Genomic DNA, 7613 nt, shown 5'->3' with positions numbered 1-7613 from the left:
ATTACGAAATACAGTCCTTTAATGGCCTCAGGGCCACCTGTCAGTTGGAGGCTTGTAACACTGCCTTTTGTTTTTTTGGCCCTGTAATCTTAGTTCCCCACCAGGGATTGAACCAGCATCCTCGGCAGTGGAAGTGCAGAGTCCTAACCACTGGACCACCAGGGAATTCCCTGCCCTTTGAAAGAAAGGACATGGCCAGCCATGGAGGTGCCCCTTAAGCAGGTAGAACCAGCTAGCAGCTGATGAGTCAGAGTTCCCCACGGTTCCCAGACCGGCGGCCAGCGCTGCTTCTCACCTTCCCCTGCTCTCTGCTGTAAACTGTGACTCCAGCTGAGGCTGGACATACTGGGCACCAGCACTTCCGGAGCTGCGCTCCCGCTTCTTTGCACTGACCTCCCCCCTCCCCTCCCCCTTTGCCACTGGCTCTGAGCCTAGCCGGTCTCTGGCCTGCACCTCCCCCGTCTCTCCCCTGAGGGCAGGGCTGGGACTGGGGTGATGACAGCAGCCCGGGGTACACATGTCAGGGGGACTCCCTTGGAGGGCTGGCTGTGCACGGCCCAGGGGGAAGCTCTTTTTGGAAGAGTAAGATGGGAAGCTGGCCAGAGGCCAGGAGTGGCGCAGGAACCCCTTTGTCAGCCAGGGCACAAGCAGGAGACAGAAATCAAAGCAGCTTGTTTTTATAACAGAGAGGATGCAAGAGCAAGACTTGTTAACGAGGTAACTGCAGAGGCCAAGCAGAAGTCTAAAGTATCACGGAGGCAGCATCTGGGAAGCAGCGGCCCCCCCAAGCTGGGGGGGACGCAAGATAAACGGAGAGACTGAAATTACGCAAACTTAGAAACTCGGAGGAGGGATCTGGTGGCTGGGACTCCAATCTCCGAGGAGTAGGTGCTGCTCAGCGGGTGATGGTGCCTCCGAGGGGCCTCAGGAAGCTGGCTCTGCGAGTGTCGAGGAAACTGCAGACTGGATTCAGCTGCTGCCACGGGGACTGGCGCAGATGGGGCGAGCCAGTGAGGCTGGGTTGGTGCGAGCAGGAACCGGGAGGAAGCGGAGGGAGCAGCCCCGCCACCTCCAGCCCTGCAGCGCGCTCTACCGCCCCCTGTCGGCAGACCCCGGCAGCGCGCGGCTGATAAAGCCGGGTTTGGCCCGCGGAGCCCCAGCCCCAGCATCTCACTGCTGAGGACAGAAGGGAAGGCTTGGAGCCAAGAGACTGAGAGCGTTGAATAACAGGGCATCCTTTCCTAAAGAGTCCACATCCGAGGAGCCTCAGACAGGAGTGGCCTGGGACCTGGCCAAGAACACAAATCAAAGGGAGAGGTAAGCGCATTTCCGGGCCCTGGCAGGTGATGGGATATTCAGTTTGCAAACAGGAATCAGAGTTATGATAGCAGCATTTCAGGAATGTTTAGCGACAGGTAGGAGCATTTCTAGAGCTCCTGAGAACTTGGCAATGTTGATGCAGTAAAGCACCAGCCTCCATGTCTTTCTTCCTTCCCAGCCCCCAGTCGCGCATCACCACCCACACTAGCGTCCTCATCAGCTGCTGGGTCTGCACTGTCAGATACAACCGTTAGACCTTTCACCACTCTCTCAGTGACATACCACAGAAGTGCAGTCCTCAGGAAGTGACCGTCTTCTTTTATCTGTTGCTGCATACAAATTACCCCAAAGTTGAGCAGTGTAAAACAACCAACATTTAATATTAATGAATTATTATTAGTAGTAAAGATGATCTCAGTTTCTGTGGGTCAGGATGCCTTTGGTTTGGAGCTTCTCACAAGATTGCATGAAGGTTCCACGAGGGCTGCCTGCATCTCAAGGCTCAACTGGGGGTGGATCCTCTTCTAAGCTCACTCCCTGGCTGTTGGCAAGTCTCAGGTTCTCACTGGCTGTTGGTCAGAGGCCTCGCTGGGGTCCAGGCATGTAGGCGTCTCCACAGGGCAGCTATGACACGGCAGCTGGCTTTTCCCAGAGTAAGAGAGAGTGAGGGACTGCAAGAAGGCACAGGCATTTTACACCAGTTTCAGAAGCGCCATCCCATCACTTTTGTTGTATTCTATTTGTTAGAAACGAGTCACTAGGCCCACTGTACCCTGGAGGGGGCAGTTACAAAAGGCATGAATGCTGGGAAGTGGAGGGTCATTGGGAGCCATTTCCAAGGCGGCCTTCTCACCATGACTCAGCCCATAGCTGCGCTGAATTTCTCAGAGCAGGAGAGCTCCATCCTGCATGAGTAACAAACTCCAAAGGCTCAATTCAACACATGTTGAATCTCCTGTTGCAATCAAATTACACTTTATAACAAAGTTAATTTAAGGCATATATAATGATACACATAAGTATTATGACACCATATGGTAATTAGGCATCCATGGTAGAAGGCTCACCAAAATGACTATAATAAGAGTTATTGCGACATAATCAAACTCATTTAATTTTCTCGTTAGTTTAGGTCGCCAGTACCTATCGTCAGCTTCTGTGTTGATAAGTTTTCCCCAATACCACCTACAACCTACCACTGCACATGCAAACTCTGACACTCACATAAATGCAATTACAACGATCCTGGATCTCACCCTGCAATAGTTGGGTGCTTTGTCTCTGCCTCCTATCCCCCCTGTTTTCCGTTTCTTCCTGTTCCCCAGATGAAAGTACCTGAGTGGCTGCAGGCTTGGGTGGCAACCATTGGATCTGGAGGCTGCTAGCTGGATTTCTCCAAGGATGTGCCAACAAAGTAGGGGGCCTGGTGTGAACAGTTTACACTCTCCAGCACTTCAGAAGGGGCTGCTTGAATTATTAAAGCAGTTGTCCCTATATCTCCCCTCCTCTGTTGTATATTGCTTGGGGTAATTTTAGCAGGAAATAAAGTCTTTAAACTTTGGACAGCCACAAAGAAGTAAACATGCAAATGGAAGCAAGAGAATATATCAGTATTGAATGAGCTCCAGTTATTTGGGACCTGTTTTCAGATCCTCTCTTGCATCACTGGGGAAGAATGAGAGGAAGAAGGAGGGCCAGAGAGGAGGAAAGGGGAAAGAAAACACCAGGGACGGGGGTGGGCTGGGACATCAGGTGGAGGAACTGGCGAGCTGGAGACATACAAGGAATATTAAATGCAGGACATCCAGTTACATTAAAATTTCAGTTAGACAATGAAAAAAATTTTAGTATAAGTATATCCCATGCAACACTTGGGATATACTTATACTAAAGTAATCTTTTTGTCTGAAATTTAAATTTAACTGAGAATTCTGTATTTTAATTTGCTAAATCTGGCAACCCTACTGTAAAATCAACCTCTCTCACTTCCTTTTCATCCCAGAACTTGTCTTCAGCCTTGAGGGTCATGTCACTGTGGGCCCAAAGTGGCTTTTTGCCCTTTCTGATGGCTACGATCCTGGCATTAATCCTGCCCTCTCTGGCTGCTCTTTGCCCCTTCCCCTCAGACCCCAAGCCCCAGGCAACTGAAGGGGCAGCACATGACAGGGATGCGGCACACTCATCTGAGGTCCCCCTGCCCCCCTCTCCACAATGTCTCGGTAGCACTTGCCCCCATCCTGGCCTCTTGAAGCACCGTGCCTCCAAGTCTCCAGGCCCCCACGATGCGAGTGTGTGTAAATCCAGCATGACAGACAGATTTGAAGACTACAGGGGACTCTGAGTATGGGTTTAAATGTGGGCAAAACATTTCTTGCTGAGCAGTTCATGTTAAAAGTAACTTAGTTTGCCCCTTGGTGAGCAGCCTGGGAGGGTAACTGGAAATCTACCACTGCAGCGCTTCTTCCAAAATCGCCCTTTCAGGTTTTACAGCATCACGGATCCTATTTTAGTGGCCAAGTTTTTAAATTAACAAAGCAGATGAAACCACAAGAAGTATTCGAGTTTTCACTGTGGAAGGGGAAAGCAAAATTTGGGTCTCCAAGGTTTCTAATAATCCAGAAAAAACCCAGGTTCTGTTAAATGCTAATCTCCTCCTCTAACTGGCTGTCTGTCCTTCCATCTAATTGCAGGGTTGGGTGCAAGTGCTGCCTGCTCCTGGGAGGAAGCTGCCTTCCTTGCCCGTTGTCCAAACAATGGAATTTCCTGGATTCCTTGCTGCAGTTCTTCAAAGTTCATGGACATATGCTGACTTTTTAAAAGCTCGCTGTTACCAGGGGCAAAAAGAAGCATAAGAGAAAAATGCTTACCTTCAGACTCTCCAAGGTAGTCAAAAAATTCTTCCCAAAGAAATGACCAACAGCGACAAAACTGCTCACCTGTTCATCGTGAATCTGGATCCTGGCTGTCACACAGCAGGTTACTAGGTCCTGGGTGGGATGCGGAGACGGGAGGATAGAAGGAACAGGAGAGGGTCTAATCATCAAAACTGGGGTCCAGTGGTGTACCAAATGGGTCCTACTGCCAGGCTAACCTCACCCCCTTCCTTGTTCCCCCTCTATCCTCCCCACCCCCCAGTGGCTTCTTGTTCTCTGACTGTTCAAGATGTTTCTCCCCTCTGCGCCTGTACCCTTGCTGTCTTTTCTGCCCACCCACACCCATTCCATTCCTCTGTCCATTAACATTCAACATGGAGAATGCCACCTTCAGGCAGCCCCCCACCGTGACCCTCTCAGATTGTATTCATGCAGTGATGGAGCTGGGCAGAGGAACACACTGGAAGGACACCTAATACAATCTGAGAGGGTCAGGGTGAGTGGGCAGCAAGGAAGGTGAGGACGTTATGTTTAAGCTGACACCCAATGACAAATGTAGTAGAATAAAGAGTAACATCAAGAAGACGAAATCGGGGACTTCACTGGTGGCACAGTGGTTAAGAATCCGCCTGCCAATGCAGGGGACATGAGTTCGATCCCTGGTCCGGGAAGATCCCACATGCCATGGAGCAACTAAGCCCGTGCGCCACAACTACTGAAACCCACGCACCTAGAGCCCGTGCTCCAGAACAAGAGAAGCCAAGGTGATCAGAAGCCTGTGCACCACAACAAAGAGTAGCCCCCGCTCGCCACAACTAGAGAAAAGCCTGCGCGAAACAGCAAAGACCCAACACAGCCAAAAATAAAGAAAGAAATTAATTAATTAATTAAAAAAAAAAAGACAAAATCAGGGACTTCCCTGGTGGTCCAGTGGTTAATACCCTGAGCTCCCAATACAGGGGGTCCAAGTTCGATCCCTGGCTGGGGAACTAGATTCCACATGGTACAACTAAGAGCCAGCACAGACAAATATTAAAAAAAAAAGATGAAACCATGCAAAGGGCCCCTGAGGCATGAACAAATGCAGCACTTGTATTGTCCTTGTGTGTTTGTCATCCGTCTCCTCCACCGAGCCGCAGTCTCCATGACAGGAAGGACCACGTCTATTTTATTTGCCAACATATGCCCAGTGCCCAGCATAGTGCCTGCCTGGCACATAGTATGTGCTCAGTATACATTATTGAATATTGAGTGAACCGCTGCCCACCATTCTTCCTGCCTAAGACCAGGACCATTCCTGCAGGTCTGGGTCATGGGGCCCCAGCTTGGGAGAACAGAGCAAGGCAGAAGCTGCTTTCCTTGTAGTGTCTGGCAGTGAGAGAGGGCCAGAGACTCAGGGCCCAGGTGAGTGAGCCCCATCTCAGCCACAGCTTTCAAGGCTTCAAGTTCGGGCTGTTTATTTTCTGTGCTTATGGGAATCTGAGAACAGTCTTGACTGAATTCCTTCTTATCTCTCAGCTGCATGGTAATTTCTGGGGAAAAGGAAGCTTGGAATTAAGAGTTCAAATCCCCCGAAAGCCATATGCCAAGCCACATAGGAGGAAAAATCCCCAGCTGCCTTCTTTAGTATAAGGATGATAGCAGCTAACTGGCATGCTGATCTGGGCCAGCCAAGCCTTTAACTCAATCAAAACAACAACAACCACAGCAGCTATAAAATTCCTGCTGTGGCTGTTGGTTCTAGGGACCCATCTCCTACCAGCTGCTTTGCATCTTTTTACTTGTTTGTTTGTTAGTGCCTAGGATATTTAAGTTCTTTGAAGGCTCTGGGCCTATTTCACTCTATATCAAATATCTTAAATTCTAACCAAATCTTACATTAGGTATAATGCATTTTGCTCTTGCTCTAAAACATTTGAAAGGGTTTTTGTTTCAGCTAGCTAATGCTGCATAACAAATCACCTCAAAACTTAGTGGCTTAAAACAACAGTATATTATCTTTCATGGGGTGGTTCTTCTGCTCCAAGTAGGATTAGCTGGGACAGTGGGTAACTATAATCAGCTGAAGCACTGACCAGGAGCTCAGCTGAAATTGAAATGTCTGGGATGCCTGGGCATCTGGAATCAGTTGGTGCTTGACTGGGAGCTCAGGTGGGGCTGTAACCTGGGGCACTTTGTTCTTCTCCATGTGGGCCTTTCTAGGTGACCACTTGGACTGTCCCATGGCATGGTGGCTAAGTTCTAAGTAGGACTGTGCCAAGAGGAAGCCTTCCAAAAGGAAGGCAGTAGAAGCTGCCAGATCAATTAAGGTCCAGTTTTGGAATTGGTATAGCATTGTTTTGTCTATATTTATCAGTCAAAGCAGTGACAGGCCTGGCCCACAGTTAATGTGGGAGGGGACACACAAGGGTATAAGCACTGGGAGATGTGAACGTCTGGGTCATCAAAATGATCATCTAAGTTTTTAAATAATTATTACTGTGGTTCCTCAAAAAATTAAACACAGGAATACCAGCAATTCCACTTCTGCATGTATACCCAAGAGGTTTGAAAGCCAGGATTTGAATAGATATTTGTATATCCATAGGTACAGCAGCGTTATTCACAATAGCTAAAAGGTGGAAACAACCCAGATGTCCATCGATGGATGAGATAAACAAAATGTGGTCCATCCATATGATGGAATATATTATTCAGTCTAAAAAAGGGAGGAAATTCTGATCCATGCTATAACATGGATGAACCTGAAGACATTATCCTTAGTGAAATAAGCCAGTCACAAATGGACAAATATTGTATGATTCCACTTATATGAGGTGCCTAGGGAAGCCAAATTCATAGAGACAGTATATAGGATAGTGCTTGCCAGAGGCTGGGGAGAGGAGGGGATGGGAGTGATTGTTTAATGGGTACCAAGTTTCAGTTTGAGAAGATGAAAAGATTCTGCAGATGGGTAGTGATGATGGTTGTACAATAACGTAAATGTACTTAATGCTAGTGAACTGTGTTTTTGAAAATGGTTAAATGTTAAATTTCATGTTATGTATGTTTTATCATAATAAAAACGTTATTCTTTTAAACATCTTTACTGGAGTATAATTGCTTTACAATGTTGTGTTAGTTTCTCCTGTATAACAAAGTGAATCACTGTACGTATACATATATCCCCATATCCCCTCCATGTTGCATCTCCCTCCCACCCTCCCTATCCCACTCCTCTAGGTGGACACAAAGCACCGAGCTGATCTCCCTGTGCTATGCAGCTGCTTCTCACTAGCTATTTTACATTTGGTAGTGTATATATGTCCATGCCATTCTCTCACTTTGTCCCAACTTACACTTCCCCCTCCCTGTGTCCTCAAGTCCATTCTCTATGTCTGCATCTGTATTCCTGTCCTGCCCCTAGGTTCTTCAGAACCT

General features: G+C 48.0%; 1 long non-coding RNA gene across 1 annotated transcript; it reads left to right on the top strand.

The window, feature by feature from the left end:
- Positions 1-509: 509 nt before the first annotated feature.
- LOC141278525 (uncharacterized) lies at positions 510-7277 on the top strand. The gene is made up of 2 exons (XR_012331287.1): positions 510-1317; positions 4011-7277. It is a non-coding gene; the product is annotated as an uncharacterized lncRNA (long non-coding RNA).
- Positions 7278-7613: the final 336 nt, after the last annotated feature.

The sequence above is a fragment of the Tursiops truncatus genome, chromosome 4, assembly GCF_011762595.2.
Source record: "Tursiops truncatus isolate mTurTru1 chromosome 4, mTurTru1.mat.Y, whole genome shotgun sequence".
In the NCBI taxonomy this organism is placed as follows: Eukaryota; Metazoa; Chordata; class Mammalia; order Artiodactyla; family Delphinidae; genus Tursiops; species Tursiops truncatus.
Note: the sequence above shows the minus strand (reverse complement) of the source record. Positions and strands in the feature narration are given on the sequence as shown.